Source organism: Ovis canadensis, chromosome 24 (assembly GCF_042477335.2).
Source record: "Ovis canadensis isolate MfBH-ARS-UI-01 breed Bighorn chromosome 24, ARS-UI_OviCan_v2, whole genome shotgun sequence".
Classification (NCBI taxonomy): Eukaryota; Metazoa; Chordata; class Mammalia; order Artiodactyla; family Bovidae; genus Ovis; species Ovis canadensis.
The window spans coordinates 36,262,013-36,279,889 of NC_091268.1; the positions used below are offsets into that span (position 1 = coordinate 36,262,013).

The 17,877-nt window shown below is 45.0% G+C and overlaps 1 protein-coding gene across 4 annotated transcripts in view; it reads left to right on the forward strand.

Moving 5' to 3' along the window:
* SCNN1B (sodium channel epithelial 1 subunit beta) overlaps positions 1-17,877 on the forward strand; it is a 73,970-nt gene that overhangs the window by 29,967 nt on the left and 26,126 nt on the right. Inside the window, exon 1 of one of the 4 annotated variants that reach the window (XM_069571392.1) lies at positions 7,279-7,371. The exons of the other annotated variants lie outside the window; for them this stretch is intronic. The gene's annotated coding sequence lies outside the window, so the exon portion shown is untranslated. Of the gene's footprint in view, positions 1-7,278; positions 7,372-17,877 lie in introns of those variants that run through there. 4 annotated transcript variants of the gene reach the window in all.

The window sequence follows — 17,877 nt, forward strand, 5'->3', positions numbered from 1 at the left end:
ATGTCCATGTGTAGAGTCTTCTCTTGTGTTGTTGGAAGGGTGTTTGCTATGACCAGTGCATTCTCTTGGCAAAACTCTATTAGCTTTGCCCTGTTTCATTCTATACTCCAAGGCCAAATTTTCCTGTTACTCCAGGTGTTTCTTGACTTTCTACTTATGCATTCCAGTCCCCTATAATGAAAAGAACATCTTTTTTGGGTGTTAGTTCTAGAAGGTCTTGTAGATCTTCATAGAACCATTCAGCTTCTTCAGCATTACTGGTTGGGGCATAGACTTGGATTACCATAATACTGAATGGTTTGCCTTGAATAGAGATCATTCTGTCATTTTTTAGATTGCATCCAAGTACTGCATTTCAGACTCTGTGAGGGCTACTCCATTTCTTCTAAGGGATTCCTGCCCACAGTAGTAGACATAATGGCCATCTGAGTTAAATTCACCCATTCCAGTCCGTTTTAGTTCACTGATTTCTAAAATGTCACTCTTGCCATCTCCTGTTTGACCACTTCCAATGTGCCTTGATTCATGGACCTAACATTCCAGGTTCCTATGCAATATTGCTGTTTGCAGCATCGGACCTTGCCTCCATCACCAGTCTCCTCCATATGTGTGGGACCTTTTGAAGGAAGTCACCATTGTCTTCATTACCTCCACCATAGTTTGGCCCCAGGTAAATAGCAGGGAGGGAACACAGCTCCACCCATCAACAGAAAATTGGATTAAAGATTTACTGAGCATGGCCCCGCCCATCAGAACAAGACCCAGTTTCCCCCTCAGTCAGTCTCTCCCATCAGGAAGCTTCCATAAGCCTCTTATTCCTTCTCCATCAGAGGGCAGACAAACTGAAAACCACAGTCACAGAAAACTAACCAATCTAACCAATCTTAGCCTTGGTTTTCTGTTAGTCCCAGAAAACTAACCAATCTTAGCCTTGTCTAACTCAATGAAACTATGAGCCATGCTGTGTAGGGCCACCCAAGACGGACGGGTCATGGTGGAGAGTTCAGACAAAACACGGTCCACTGGAGAAGGGAATGGCAAACCACTTCTGTATTCTTGCCTTGAGAACCCCGTGAACAGTATGAAAAGGCAAAAAGATCAGACACTGAAAGATGCAGCTCCTAGGGGCTCACAATTGGGCACACGGAGCATGGGCTGGACTTCAGCAACTCTTACCCCATTCTCCAAAGTGAACAGGCCTGACCTGTTGAATCCCGCTGGCTCCCCTGGTAGTTAGGGAGAAAAGCAGGTATCAGCAGCCATTCTTGAGGCCATAGATGCCTCGTTTCCATCCGGAGCATCAGTCCACCCTGAGCCATTGAGTAAGTGTTTCCTCCCAAATGCCCTTCTTGCTTTTGGATCCTGCAACCTGCTTTTCACGTGATCCCTGAGGGGCAAGGGTGTGTGGTCGGGCTGAGCTCTGTGCAGTGAGGTCTGCTGTGCTCTGGAACCTCCATAGAGCTGGCTCGGGTGGGGGACCTCAATCATAGATTCACATCTGGAGACTAGGCCAGGTTTTCCAAGGACCCTGGTCCCTGCAGGGTGTGGCCAGTGTTCTTCACCGGCTCTGAGGGCTAATCTGACATGATTACTCATCTTCAGCCCAGGACCAGCCAGACTGGCACAGCAGGGCTGCTTTGAACTAGGAGGTGGGCATGATGGAACCTGATGTGGGTTTGCAGTGAAGATGACGACAGCCTCTGACCGCACGCTTTGCCACCCTGGCTCTGTCAGGGTCACCGCGCTGTCCCTGTTCCTCCTGGGCTGTGTTCAGTGCTTAACGGGCTCCCTTCCCTTCCCGACACCCCACATGACAAAGTCCTAGTTTTAAATGGCCTCTTCCGGAAAGATGGGTTGATTTGGCTTGGGGACAGAGAGAGAGTGCTGGCACCTGAGTCATTGCAGGATGCCCCAGGTTTTTAAAGGAGGTGCAGGGAGGGAGGTGCATGGGCTGGGGGCCGCCTGCCCCCCAGCTCGACACAGCAGGGACCCCCTTGCCAGTTACTTCCCAGGATAGCTTAGAGCTAGCACAGGAGGAAGGGAGGCTGGGCTCCAGCTCTGGGTTCCGCCTTGCCACTGCAGCCTTGTGGGTTGCCCATGGGCGCGCAGAGGGATAGGATGAATCTACACCACCACAGGTGTGAATTAAGGGTAACCCATAAGATCAGAGTCAGAAGCACAGAGTTGTTTTTTTTTTTTAAGGAGCTGTGTTTTTTTTTTTAATTAATTTTTTTCCGTGTGAGATCTTTATTGCTTGGTGCGGGCTTCCTCGAGTTGTGGGGACAGGGGCTACTCTTCATCGCTGTGTGTGGGCTTCTCATTGGTGAGATCTTTATTGCTTGGTGCGGGCTTCCTCAAGTTGTGGGGACAGGGGCTACTCTTCATCGCTGTGTGTGGGCTTCTCATTGGTGTGAGATCTTTATTGTTTGGTGCGGGCTTCCTCGAGTTGTGGGAACAGGGGCTGCTCTTCGTCGCTGTGTGTGGGCTTCTCATTGCAGGGGCTTCTCTTGTTGCAGAGCACGTGCTCTAGGCACACCGGCTCGGTAGTTGTGGTGCACGGACTCAGTTGCTCTGCAGCATGGGGAATCTTGCCAGATCAGGGATCAAACCCGTGTCCCCTGCATTGGCAGACAGATTCCTATCCACTGTGCCACCAGGGAAGTACCTCACAGAGATGTTTTTAATCTCTCAGATTTCTCATTGTCCCTCAGAGAGGCATGCCAGGACTAGCACCTGCTGAGGAGATGAAGGCTCTATTTCAGGGAGGGACCCCCAGCTCCATGGATCTTTTTTCATGTGGGACAAGGGTAGAAAGTGGTCTCAGTGGCCAGTCAGTATTCACGGTCTGTGTACACGAGCCGTGTGCATGGCTGCCAGTGCCAGGCAGCCTGGGTTTAGGTGCCCCTGTTCATAGGAATTGTCTGGGAAGGCCCACTGCCAACTGTGGGGTGTTTGGGGATCAGTAGCGACTTCACTTTGAATTTTCACTTTCATGCATTGGAGAAGGAAATGGCAACCCACTCCAGTATTCTTGCCTAGAGAATCCCAGGGATGGGAGAGCCTGGTGGGCTGCCGTCTATGGGGTCGCACAGAGTTGGACATGACTGAAGCGACTTAGCAGCAGCAGCAGCAGAGATCTTGGGGACCGTAGGATTTCCCTGTCAGGAAAGGACTCAGTGCCACAGGAAGCAGAGCCTGGGAGCCCCTTCTAGGCTGGCCATTTCCCTACAAAAGACAGTCTCAACAACTCAGGCTGAATACTCTGGTTAATTCTGAATAATTCTGCTCCTTGCATGCTGCTGCTGCTGCTGCTAAGTTACTTCAGTCATGTCCGACTCTGTACAACCCCATAGATGGCAGCCCACCAGGCTCCTCTGTCCCTGGGATTCTCCAGGCAAGAATACTGGAGTGGGTTGCCATTTCCTTAAACAATGCATGCACACATGCTAAGTCGCTTCAGTTGTGTCAGACTCTGCAACTCTATGGACAGCAGCCCACCAGGCTCCTCTGTCCATGGAATTCTCTTAACAAGGATACTGGAGTGGGATGCAATTTCTTTTTCTGGCTCCTTGCATAAAATAATAATAATAATAGCATTTACCATTTATCAAGACTTATTATGTGCAGGCACTTTGCAAAGTGCTTCCCACATATGATCTCATTGAATCCTGACAACAATCTAGAAAGCACAAGTACTATTATCCCCACTTAACAGATGAGAAATGGGCTTCCCTGGCGGCTCAGACAGTGAAGAATCTGCCTGCACTGCAGGAGACCCAGGTTTGATCCCTGATTCAGGAAGATCCCCTGGAGAAGGGAATGGCAACCCACTCCAGTATTCTTGCCTGGAGAATTCCATGGATAGAGGAGCCTGTGGGCTGCAGTCCATGGGGTTGCAAAGAGTCGGGCACAACTGAGCAACTAATACTTTGACTCACAGATGAGAAAATTAAGACTCTGAAAGGCCAACCTCTTGTTGCCATTCATTGAGCCCCTGCCCACTAGAGGAAGTAACAGAGCCAGACCCTAAGTGGGGACTGACTCGCAAGCCCTCCCCCTTCTGACCGTGATGAGAAAGTAAGCCCCTTCTGGGTCCTTAACACTGGGCAGTTAGTGGCCTGTCAAAGCCCCAGGGTTTGCTCCTTCCATGCTGTGTTGGGGATGGGAATCTGTCATTGCTCCGCCCTGTAGGATGAGAGGGTGACTCCACCATCACCCCACCATGGAGTGAAACAGTGGGACACCTACAGCACCCCCCACACCACCGCAGACACCTCCCCAAAGTGCGGGGCAGCGACCCCCCAAAGGACATCTCCACAGGGTGCGGGAATATGGTCACTGCCTCAGCACCATAGCAGAGGAGATCGAGGACTCAGACGTGACCTCAGCACGACAGAGCCTTAAATTCTCAGCATTTCAGGGCTAGAATGGACATGAAAGTGCTTCTAAATCAGGGCCTTCCAACTTCTCATGGAACAGAGAACGAACATGTTTGTATCCAGCACAAAGGTAAAGGGCCGAGGTGTCTTATGCCTGCTGGTGATGGCAGTGGATACTCCTGCAGCTCCAGGCCAGACCCATCATCCAGTGACCAAGAACATCAACACTTAAGCTCACCTGAAGCACTCACTCCAGGCACACCTGTCGGAACTGCTCTAGTCCAGCCTTTTTCTGCGCCCAAATCCCATAATAAGCCTGTTCTTTCTTGCTTTGCTCCCAAAGCTCTTGCGGTTAGCAGCTGGCACCCCATCCACCCTCCAGCATAGCTTTTCACTCTGGAGGTTAGGTTGTTTCTAGTTTGAGGGTATTACAGTGTTGCAGTCGCTGTCCTTCCTGTGTGTGTGTGCACACATGCACACACAGGCACACACACACGCAAGCACCCATGCATATAAGCGCATAGAGACACCTACACAAGAAGTGCAACTGTTAGGTCCTGGCTATCACATTTTAAATGTAATAGAGACTGCCAGACTACTCGCTAGTGACTGCGCCAGCTTAGACCCCATCGGCATGTAGGCTTAGTCAATACCTGGTATTATGAAACATTTACATCTTTGTGAATGGAATGGTGACATATTGACTTTTTTATGCTTAACTCCGATTAGCATAACTTTTAAAATTGCTTCTTTAAATTTTTTTTCTGACTCCTGGGAGCATGTAGGGTACACAAAGGTAAGGATACTGTTTGTTTACTGATGGATTCTGGATGCCTAGAACAGTGCTGAGCACACAATAGGTGCTTAATAAATATTTCCTGACTGAATAAATGAATAGATTACACATTGATATGATCCAAAATATCAGTTCAGTTCAGTCGCTCAGTCATGTCCGACTCTTTGCAATCCCATGGACTGCAGCACGCCAGGCTTCCCTGTCCATCACCAACTCCCTGAGCTTGCTCAAACTCATGTTAATCGAGTCAATGATGCCATCCAACCCTCTGATCCTCTGTCATCCCCTTCTGCTTCTGCCTTCAGTCTTGTCCAGCTTCAGGGTCTTTCCCAGTGAGTCAGTTCTTCACATCAGGTGGCCAAAGTATTGGAGCTTCAGCTTCCACATCAGTCCTTCCAGTGAATATTCAGTACTGATTTCCTGTAGGATTGACAGGTTTGATCTCCTTGCAGTCCAAGGGACTCTCAAGAGTCTTCTCCAACACCGCAGTTCAAAAGCATCAATTCTTCGGTGCTCAGCTTTCTTTATAGTCTAACTCTCATTCCATACATGACTACTGGAAAAACCATTTGCCAACAGACTTTTGTTGGCAAAGTAATGTCTCTGCTTTTTAATATGCTGTCTAGGTTGTTCATGGGTTTTCTTCTAAGGAGCAAGCATCTTTTAATTTCACGGCTGCAGTCGCCATCTGCAGTGATTTTGGAGCCCAAGAAAATAAAGTCTGTCACTGTTTCCATTGTTTCCCCACCATTTGTCATGAAGTGATGGGACTGGATGCCATGATCTTAGTTTTTTGAATGTTGAGTTTTATAAAAGGTGCCAAAGAAGTAACTCATTTTTATTTAATTTTATTTATTTTTAATGGTGGAGAGTTACTTTACAATTTTGTGTTGATTTCTGCTGTACAACTAGAATCAGTCATAATCACACACACACATATATATATATATATATATATATCCCTTCCCTGCTGAGCCTCCTCCTGCTTCCCCAACCCCGCCCCTCTAGGTCATCCCAGAATTCCAGCCTGGGCTCCCTGTGTTAGCAACTCCCCACTAACTATTTGACACAGGATAGTGTATATATGTCAACGCTACTTTCTCAATTAATGCCACCCTCACTTTCCCCCTCTGTGTCCATTTTTAAAAACCTCCTTCCCTGCCTGTGCCCCCAACCATGCAGTTCCCCTCTTTTCTTTTTTTAAGTAATTAATATCTTTAGTTTTGATTGCGCTGGGTCTTCCTTGCCGTGTGCGGGCTTGCTCTAGTTGAGGAGAGTGGGAGCTACTCTCAGCTTGTGGTGTGCAGGCCTCTCATTGCTGGGGCCTCCCTTGTTGCAGAGCCCGGACTCTAGAGCCCAGGAGCTTCAGTAGTTGCTGCACGTGGGCTCAGTAGTTGTGGCCCCCCTGGCTTAGCTGCTCCAGGGCATGTGGGATCTTCCCAGACCAGGGGTTGATCTGGTGTCCCCTACATTGCAAGACAGTTTCTTAACCACTGGACTACCAGGGAAGCCCCAGTTCCCCTTCTTGAAGGCAGTTTATGTCAGGACTTTGTTGCATATCCCCTTGCAGGTGGATTGCACACACACAACTAAATATCTCTATGTTCTCTTTTTTCTACACAAATGCACCCCTGCTTTATGTATGGTTCTGCCCTTTCTTATCTCTCACTTAATGACAGACCTTGGCAGCATTCTCCATCTCTGAGCAGCTCAAATAGGACCATTGCATCCTTCTCTCCTAGAGGACTGGAGGGGCCACATTTTTTTTTATTGAAGTACAGTTGACTTACATTATTAGACTAGGCTCAAGTATACAGCATAGTGATTGAATATTTTTATAGGTTATATTCCATATAAAGCTATTATAAAATATTGGCTATATTCCCATCCTTGTATCTCATCTATTTTATACCTAGTAGTTTGTTCCTGTTAATCCTCTTCCCCTCTCTTACCCTCCCTCTTTTCTACCCCCACCCCCACCCACAGCTCCCCCGACCCCATCCCACCCCGGAGCCACTGTTTTAAGGGTTTATCTTATCAACCACACTGCTTTATTTGGTTTCATGGAAGGACCCCTAGAGGCCTGTGAACTACAGAGGAGACAGCCTATCGCTACACTGCAGACTTTCCCAGCACCCACCAGAACAGAAGCAAGAGATCCCATCAAGCGTGTGGTGAGAGGTGCCTGGAAGGCAGGTAACCAGGCTTCTATTTCCAGATCTGCCCCACTCACTGTGCCTCTGTACTCTGGCTACCGTCTCTGTGAAATGGGCATAACTCTGGCTACCCCAACATCCCTGAAAGACACAGGAGGAAGTGCTTGAGAGAGAGGGTATGCTTCAAGTGGGCAGAGAACAGTCAACAGCGCATTTCTTCCAGAGTCGTAAGGAAGATGGTTTTAATCTTTTGAGTGAAAGTGAAGTCGCTCAGTCGTGTCCGACTCTTTGCGACCACATGAACTGTAGCCTACCGGGCTCCTCCATCCATGAGATTTTTCAGGCAAGGATACTGGAGTGGATTGCCATTTCCTTCTCCAGGGGAGCTTCCCAACCCAGGGATCGAACCTGGGTCTCCTGCATTGCAGGCAGACGCTTTACCATCTGAGCCACGAGGGAAGCCAGTCTTTTGACGGGAACCCTTTTTAAAATCATAGAACTATTCTAACATTCATTAAGAAAAAAATGGCTTAGCACATCAAACATCCACAGGCATAGTGTTGCTTAGGATGAGGGTGAATTTTTTCGAGGAAAACAGGTGAATTCAGATGATGTTATATATTAAGTGACTAATGATACAAGTGCTATAGCGATTTAGTGAAAACCGTTCGGGTGGTATGCAAATGATTGACATTTGGGAAACATTGAATTAGCAGGTATTTGGGGGGCAAATAATGAAATCAAACTTACAAATACTTATATGAAAACCCAACCCAGTTTAAGGATTTCCTCTTATTTAATGCAAACATATAGGACACAGTAAATCAGATTTTGACAAATGTTTTTTTCTGTAAAGGGCCAGATATAGTTAATAGTTAAGGCTTTGTGGGCCACAGACACTGCGTGTTCTTTTTTTTTTTAACTCTTTGAAAACATCGGAGAAGGAAATGGCAACCCACTCCAGTATTCTTGCCTAGAGAATCCTGTGGACAGAGGAGCCTGGTGGGTTGCTTTCTATGGGGTCACAGTGTTGGACACGACTGAAGCGACTTAGCATCCATGCATGCACTGAAAACATAAATAGTATTCTGAGACTGAGGACCATACAGAAACAGGCTGGGTTTTCAACTTTACAGATCCTTGCAGAAAATTAAGGAATTTATTGAACATATAATATCTGCTAGCGCCCCTAATGTAGGTGTAACAACCTATAGGGGACCTATTTATTAATGAATTTATAAATAACATTAATGTTCTACTTACTCCCTCTTTTTTCAATATTATTATGAACTCGTGGGTTTTATGCATTTAATATATTTCAATTAATCCCATACTTTCTTTTTAAAGATGTTCAAATTGTCCCATCTTTGCCAGTAAAAATCCCTTCAAAGAGTCCTTTGACCCACCCGAATAGTCTTTGATGGGGTTTCCCTGATGGCTCAGTAGTAAAAAGTTCACCTGCCAATTCAGGAGACATGGGTTTGATCCCTGGGTCAGGAAGATCCCCTGGAGAAGGAAATGGGAACCCACACCAGCATTCTTGCCTGGAGAATCCCATAGACAGAGGAGCCTGGTGGACTACAGTCCGCAGGGTCACAAAAGAATGGATACAACTTAGCGACTAAACAACAGCAACAAGTAGTCTTTTATAGCTTCCTTTGTTTTCTGGATGGTAAGAGATCTCAGGCTCATCTTGTACGTTTCCTGCATCAAAACTTGTATCAGCAGTTTTTCTAAGAAGCCCTGGTTCATTGTAGTCGAGAATGGTATTTAGAGGCCAAAATCAAGGTGTCTGGAATGGGCATATTTGCATTTATGAACAAAAATGACATCCAGGGAATGTCCTGGTCCTTGGAGCAATTCCAACTGCCCCTCTAAAGCCCTCCTTCACCCTCTCCAGCCTGGTACAGTTAGCCCCATCAATCGCTCTGACCTGGCTAAGTTCTCAAGAACAAAGAGTCAGTCATGCCCTGGGGCTCAAGAGGCAGAAACATGAAAGATTTTTTCAATATCGAGTCCAGTCCATTTTCAGGTTAACCTTCAATTAACATAAAAATCCAGCTACCCAGAACTCTTATTCCCTGATAATCTTGGATAATTGAGGTTTTGCTGCAAAATTAAGTACAGGGGATTTTAATGATAGCATCTGACCTACAATTTATAGGGGTCACAGAGTCAGATGTCCACATAAGCCAAGGCAGGGAATTAAAAAAAGAGTGAAGTGAGCTGAGCTAAGAAAATATGAAAATGGGGAGAGTTGGGGTGAACTGGGGAGCACAGGCTAAGGAGGGCTTTTCTAGAAGAAACTGCCATGTGGGGACAATTATCAAATCTTTCTGATTTTTTAAAAGTTGAAGAAAATCTTTATTTCTTTAAAATGTGAACTTGTATAATTTTGAGATGGCATGGATTTAAATGTTTTGTTAAAACTTTATTTAGGTGTAATTTGCAGACAAAATACTTCCATTTTAAGTATAGCATTTGATGCTGCTGCTGCTGCTGCTAAGTCACTTCAGTCGTGTCCGACTTTGTGCGACCCCATAGACGGCAGCCCACCAGGCTCCCCCGTCCCTGGGATTCTCCAGGCAAGAACACTGGAGTGGGTTGCCATTTCCTTCTCCAATGCATGAAAGTGAAAAGTAAAAGTGAAGTCGCTCAGTCATGTCCGACTCTTAGTGACCCCATGGACTGCAGCCTACCAGGCTCCTCCGCCCATGGGATTTCCCAGGCAAGAGTACTGAAGAGGGGTGCCATCGCCTTCTCCGAGCATTTGATGGGTTATTGCAAATGCATCATCTAATTAACCACCATCTCACTCAAGATATAGAATACTTGCATCACCTCCAAAAGGCTCCCTGGTTTACACTTTGGGTGGATCCACTATTCACATCAGGCCCAGAAAATCACTGTTCTGCTTTCTATCACTGTAGATTAGTTGTGTCTTTGCCAGGGCTTCATATAAATAGAATTGTACGGTATGTACCCTTTTTGTGTCCAGCTTCTTTTCCTCAGCATAATAGCTTTAAAAAAAAATCCATCCTTGTCATTGTATATATCAGCAGTTGGTTCCTTTTATTACTGAATAGTATTCCATTGTATAGATATGAAACAGGTTATTCACTCACCTGTTGGTGGACAGTTGCTTGTTTCCAGTTTGGATTAATGAATAAGGCTGCTATTATTAATGAACAAGGCTGCTGTGAGTATATATGTGCACATCATGTGTGAGCCTATGTTTTTGGTTCTCTTGGACAAATAAGAGGGGCCCTGCAAGGTTGTATGATTAGTGCCTGTTTAACTTTATGAGAACTGCCAAAGTTTTCCAGAGTGACTATACCATTTTGCATTCCAGCCAGTTATGCAGGAGAGTCTGATTCCCCCACATCTTCCCTAACACTAGATACTGTCAGTCCTTCTAGTGGGTGGGAAATGGTGTCCCACTGTGGTTTTGATTTGCATTTCCCCAGTGACTAATGAGGTTAGGCATCTTTTCAGGCCCTTATGAGCCATTCACATATCTTCTTTTATGAAAGGTTTTTTAAAATCTTTTTCCCTTTTGGAGGGGAGGGGTTGTCTTATTGTTGAGTTGTAGGGGTTGTTTACATATTCTGCATACAAATTCCTTGTCAGACATACAAGGATTTTCTCCCAGTGACTTACTCTTGCATTTCCTTGAAAGTGTTTTGAAAAGCAGAAGAATTAATTACTTAATAAAGGACAATTTTTTTTCTTTTATCATTCATAACATTAGTGTTCTATCTAAAAGGTCTTTTGCCTACTGCAGGATTGCACCGATTTTTCTCTTATACTTTCTTCTGGATGTTTTACAGTTTTAGCACATGTATTTAGGTCTCAGATCCATTTCCAGTCAATCTTAAGTGTGAAGTAGGAGTTGAGATTCCTTTTTCTTATAAAGATATCCATTATTGCAGCATATTTTGTTGAAAAGATTATCCATTCTGCATGAATTACCTTGGCACCTTTCTAGGTCTATTTCTAGAGTTTATTCCATCCCATTGACTAATATCTCTATTAGTATGCCTATCATCACACCAATATTGCACTGTTTTGATGACTGTACTTTATAGTAAGTTAAGTCCTTCAACTTTGTTCTTTTTCAAAAGTTTTTTTTTCCATTTTAGTGTTTTTACTTTTCCATGTAATGTTTGAAATCACTTGTTAATTTCTATATCATGTCTGCTGGGATTTTGATTTAAATTGAATTAATTCTAGAGATTGATTTGAGGTTAATTGACATCTTATCAACATTGTGACTTCTGATCCATGAATATCTCCACTTATTGAGGTTTTCTTTATTTTTTCATTTATTTATTTCTGAAAATTTATTTTTAATTGGAAGATAATTGCTTTACAATATTGTGTTGGTTTCTGCCATACATCAACATGAATCAGCTATAAGTATACACGTGTCCCCTCCCACTTTAAGCCTCCCTCCCACCTCCCAATAAGTTTTCTTTAAATTAAATAATTTAAAAAAAACACTAAGGGCACTGAGACAGTTAAATAGGGGAAAGAATAGCCTTGGTGTTGGCGTAAGTGGTTATCCTCATGTGAAAGAATGAAACCGAACCCCTACCTCACACCATATACAAAAATTAATTCAAACTGGGTCAAAGACCTCAAAGTAAGATCTAAAACTATAAAACTCTTAGAATAAATCATAGGAATGATTCTTTATGACCTTGAGTTAGGCAATGAACTCTTAGATACCATTCCAAAGCATAAACAATAAAGGAAATATGGACAAGTTGGGCATCATGAAAATTAAAACCTGTGCTAAGTGAAGACTTCCCGGGTGGCTCAGACGGTAAAGCGTCTGTCTACAATGCGGGAGACCTGGGTTCGATCCCTCGGTTGGGAAGATCCCCTGGAGAAGGAAATGGCAATCCACTCCAGGACTATTGCCTGGAAAATCCCATGGACAGAGGAGCCTGGCAGGCTACAGTCCATGGGGTCGCAAAGAGTCGGACACGACTGAGCGACTGTTCTGACCGATGCTAAGTGAAAGGCCAGTCACAAAATACCAGATAATATATAGTTCCATTTATATGAAATGTCCAGAATAGGCAATCTATAGAGACAGAACATAGATTAGTGGTTGCCTGGAGGTGGGGTGGGGTAGAGGAAGGAGTGGGGAGTAACTGGTGATGGGTACAGTTTCTTTCAGGGGTAGATGAAAATGTTTTAAAATATATTGTGGTGATGGATGAACAACTCTGTGAATATACTAAAACCCGCTGAATCTACACTTTAAATGGGTGAGTTATATAGTATGTGACTTCTATCTCAACAAAACTGTTATTTACAAAAGGAAATTATATATTTGTTAAAATACTATGCAGCTTCCCTGGTGGCTCTGATGATAAAGAATCCTCCTGCAATGCAGGAGACCTGGGTTCAATGCCTGGGTAGGGAAGATCCCTTGGAGGAGGGCATGGCAACCCACTCCAGTATGCTTGCCTGCAGAATCCCCATGGAAAGAGCAGCCTGGTGGGCTACAGTCCATGAGGTTGCAGAGATTTGGACACGACTGAGTGACTAAGCATGGACACATATGCTAACAACTACAAAAACTTTTGCAAACCCAATACGGCTCATGGGTCATCCATTTGCAACATCGAATAGAGGGTTCAGAAGAACTGACCGTATTAAATAGTATCAATATTTATTTGTGTCTTTTGTCAAAATAATAAGTAGAGACACACACTGGGTTTCTCATTATCCATCCGCTAGGACACTGAGTCAAATCTCAAGTGCAATTTGCGTCTGAAAGTGAGCAGATGTTTTCTCTTAGAAGAAAACAGAAATGGTTGTACACGGCATTTATGGCTTCTTCATTTGCTGCCAGGAATGTTACCACAAGTTCAGGGACAAGGTATAGATAATAATCTGTGACTCTTGAAGTATGGCCGACTGCATCCGCTCTTCCCGAGTTCATACCTGGACTTGGTCTCCACTGGGCTTGTTTGGGTTGGTTTAAGCTGTAAGCTAATTCAAACCTTTCTACACAAGGTGTGTATACATTCCAAACACAGGCCACCTGTCGCCCAGGAGGTGAAATCTGACAAGAACAACATAAAGTTGTTTATAGCATTTATTGATTTTAACTTGGCTAATGTCCCAGACTAGTTAGGTGATAAGACAGTACTCAACAAACTTCCGTTATTTACCTACCATTCACAGTTCTTGTTGCATGTAATACTATTGTTTAATCAATATTTTTAAATCAATTTCTCTTTTTTTTAACTTACATGTATCTATGAACCTAAAGCAAAAGCCAGTATCTCTTGTTTATTAACAGAAGATCCCTCTTAAAAAGAAGACCAGTGGTACACATGCCTCTTTCAATTCTGGTTTCCTCGGTGTGTATGCCCAGCAGTGGGATTGCTGGGTCATAAGGCAGTTCTATTTCCAGTTTTTTAAGGAATCTCCACACTGTTCTCCATAGTGGCTGTACTAGTTTGCATTCCCACCAACAGTGTAAGAGGGTTCCCTTTACACCCTCTCCAGCATTTATTGCTTGTAGACTTCTGGATCATAGCCATTCTGACTGGTGTGAAATAGTACCTCATTGTGGTTTTGATTTGCATTTCTCTGATAATGAGTGACGTTGTACCCCAATGTTCATCGCAGCACTGTTTGTAATAGCCAGGACATGGAAGCAACCTAGATGTCCATCAGCAGATGAATGGATAAGAAAGCTGTGGTACATATACACAATGTAGTATTACTCAGCCATTAAAAAGGAATACATTTGAATCATTTCTAATGAGGTGGATGAAACTGGAGCCTATTATACAGAGTGAAGTAAGCCAGAAAGAAAAACACCAATACAATATACTAACGCGTATATATGGAATTTAGAAAGATGGTAACGATAACCCTGTATGCGAGATAGCAAAAGAGACACAGATGTATAGAACAGTCTTTTGGACTCTGTGGGAGAGGGAGAGGGTGGGATGATTTGGGAGAATGGCATTGAAACATGTATAATATCATATGTGAAACGAATCGCCAGTCCAGGTTCAATGCAGGATACAGGATGCTTGGGGCTGGTGCACTATGATGACCCAGAGGGATGGTGTGGGGAGGGATGTGGGAGGGGGGTTCAGGATGGGGAACACCTGTACACCCGTGGTGGATTCATGTTGATGTATGGCAAAACCAATACAATATTGTAAAGTAATTAGCCTCCAATTAAAATAAATTTAAATTAAAAAAAAAAAAAGAAGCCCAGTGAAAACAGAAGGTTGTTGATACCAGATAGATAGCGGAGGACACAGAAGCCAGGCAGCCACAGTCCATAGGGGGTTAAAGAGTAGGACATGACTTAACGACTCAACAACAACCATTGCCTGACAAGGCTCTGAGCTTGAGGTCTCATTGTTAAGCTGGGAGATTAGAGGGGCTTAGATGGATGGACTTCCCTGGTGGCTCAGAGGGTAAAGAATCTGCCTGCAATGTGGGAGACCCAGGTTCGATCCCTGGGTCAGGAAGATCCCCTGGAGAAGGGAATGGCAACCCACTCCAGTATTCTTGCCTGAAGAATTCCATGGACAGAAGAGTCTGGTTGGCTTTAGTCCATGGGGACCCAAAGAGTTGGACACTACTGAGCAACTAACACTTTCACTTTCAGACCGATGTTAGTGACCTAAGACTTTCTTCTTGACTGAATCAGAATAGTTAAAGGAGAATGCATGAGAGTATATATCAGAGAGACCCTGGGTCAATTTCTTCCACAACTTTTTATTGGAGCCATGAACTTCCTGATGTTCAAGCTGGTTTTAGAAAAGGCAGAGGAACCAGAGATCAAATTGCCAACATCCGCTGGATCATCGAAAAAGCAAGAGAGTTCCAGAAAAACATCTATTTCTGCTTTATTGACTATGCCAAAGCCTTTGACTGTGTGGATCACAATCAACTGTGGAAAATTCTTCAAGAGATGGGAATACCAGATCACCTGACCTGCCTCTTGAGAAATCTGTATGCAGGTCTGGAAGCAACACTCAGAACTGGACGTGGAACAACAGACTGGTTCCAAATGGGAAAAGGAGTATGTCAAGGCTGTATATTGTCACCCTGCTTATTTAACTTATATGCAGAGTACATCATGAGAAGTGCTGGGCTGGAAGAAACACAAGCTGGAATCAAGATTGCTGGGAGAAATATTAATAACCTCAGATATGCAGATGATACCACCCTTATGGCAGAAAGTGAAGAGGAGCTAAAGAGGCTCTTGATGAAAGTGAAAGAGGAGAGTGAAAAAGTTGGCTTAAAGCTCAACATTCAGAAAACCAAGATCATGGCATCTGGTCCCATCGCTTCATGGGAAATAGATGGGGAAACAGTAGAAACAGTGTCAGACTTTATTTTGGGGGGCTCCAAAATCACTGCAGATGGTGACTGCAGTGATGAAATTAAAAGACACTTACTCCTTGGAAGAAAAGTTATGACCAACCTAGATAGCATATTCAAAAGCAGAGACATTATTTTGCCGGCTAAGGTCCATCTAGTCAAGGCTATGGTTTTTCCAGTAGTCATGTATGGATGTGAGAGTTGGACTGTGAAGAAGGCTGAGTGCCGAAGAATTGATGCTTTTGAAGTGTGGTGTTGGAGAAGACTCTTGGGAGTCCTTTGGACTGCAAGGAGATCCAACCGGTCCATTCTGAAGGAGATCAACCCTGGGATTTCTTTGGAAGGAATGATGCTAAAGCTGAAACTCCAGTACTTTGGCCACCTCATGCGAAGAGTTGACTCATTGGAAAAGACTCTGATGCTGGGAGGGATTGGGGGCAGGAGGAGAAGGGCACGACAGAGGATGAGATGGCTGGATGGCATCACCGACTGGATGGACGAGAGTCTGAGTGAACTCTGGGAGTTGGTGGTGGACAGGGAGGCCTGGTGTGCTGCGATTCATGGGGTCGCAAGGTGTCGGACACGACTGAGCGACTGAACTGAACTGAATGTATTCTTCACCTCTTGGGCCTTGGGGTGCTGGACCATACAAGACAGATGAAGCCCCAGTTCTTTCCGGGTTTAGGGTTGTGGATTGAAGTAACATAAGGAATGAAGTAACATAAGAAGCACATTGTGGTGCCTGGATCATGGTAAATACTCAGTACTTTGATGTTATTCTTGTAGTTGTTATTATAATTATTATTACTTTATTATGCCAGAGCAGGGAATGGGCTCTCTGGGAAAAAGAGGGGTTGGGTTAGTCTGTGAACATCTGTCCACCAGCCATGATAGCCTGGAGAGGCACATGGAGCTTGCCTCCCATCAGAGGGCAGAGACAGTGGAGTTAGCCAGTACAGCCCTTAGTGCTTTGACCAGGAAGGTGAGAAGTGTTACTGTGTCAGAAAATTAGGTCAGCAGTGAGCATGCTTGGGTAAGTTTAAGATCTCTGTTTAGATATCAAGGTCTGGCGTCATTCATTTCATTATTCAATGGTGTCCCAGGCATTGTGCTGGGCTTGTTGGGAATACAGTGTTGGAACCTTTGGGGGGCTTATGACGTCAGGACAGTGACAAAGCACAGGACAAGTAAGTATGACACAGAGTAGAACGGGGAGAATTTCTTTCTCATTGGTTGCAAATGACAGACATCCAGTTTGTATCAGCATGAGTAAGAAAGAAAATTTACTGGTTCCCGTAGCTGCTGAGTAAATAAATGGAATAAATGGCTTCAGCAATGGCTGGATCCAGGTGTTCACGTGATGTTGTCAGAAACCTCGGTCTCATGGCTCTGCTTTCCTCTGTGTTGGCTTTCCTTTCAGGCAGTCTCTCCCCATCTGTGATGCCAAACACCACCAGCTTAATAGTCTTAGCTGAAAGGGAGGTTGGTGCCTCAGTTGGATGCATGTGGCTCAGTCGCTTCAGTTGTGTCTGACTCTTTGTGACCCCGTGGACTGTAGCCCACCAGGCTCTCCTGTCTGTGGGGAGGATTCTCCAGGCAGGAATACTGGAGTGGGTTGCCATGCCCTCTTCTAGGGGATCTCCCTGACTCAGGGACTGACCCCATGTCTCCTTTATCTCCTGTATTGCAGGCAGATTCTTTACTCACTGAGCCACCTGGCAAGCCCACACTTCCTCAGTTACTCCAGTATAAAGTAACAGAACTGAATTCCAATGGTCCAAACTGGGGTGATGCGAGACCCCTGCCCCAGAGCTAGGCATGGTGGCTTGGCCACCCACACCCACTGAACTTGGGCGAGGGGTTCATGTGGGAACATCAGAGCTGGGGGAGGGGTTTCTGGGAAGCAGGCACCGCCCTGCCCACCGCAGAGCCCCCAGAGAGACAGAGGCTCTGAGAGGAAGGCAGGGGTCATTCCAGCCAGGGAGTCAGAACAACTTCACAAAGGAAGTTTGGCCTTTTGGGGCTCCAGGGATGGGGCTGGGGTACTCCTGCAGCAGGTTCCAGCTCTGTATCTGGGGAGAAGGAAGGAGGAAGCAGGTATTTCCTGAGACACCATCATCTGCCAGGCTCTTTGACAAGTTTCTTGGTTAACATCCCAAGAGCCCTGTCT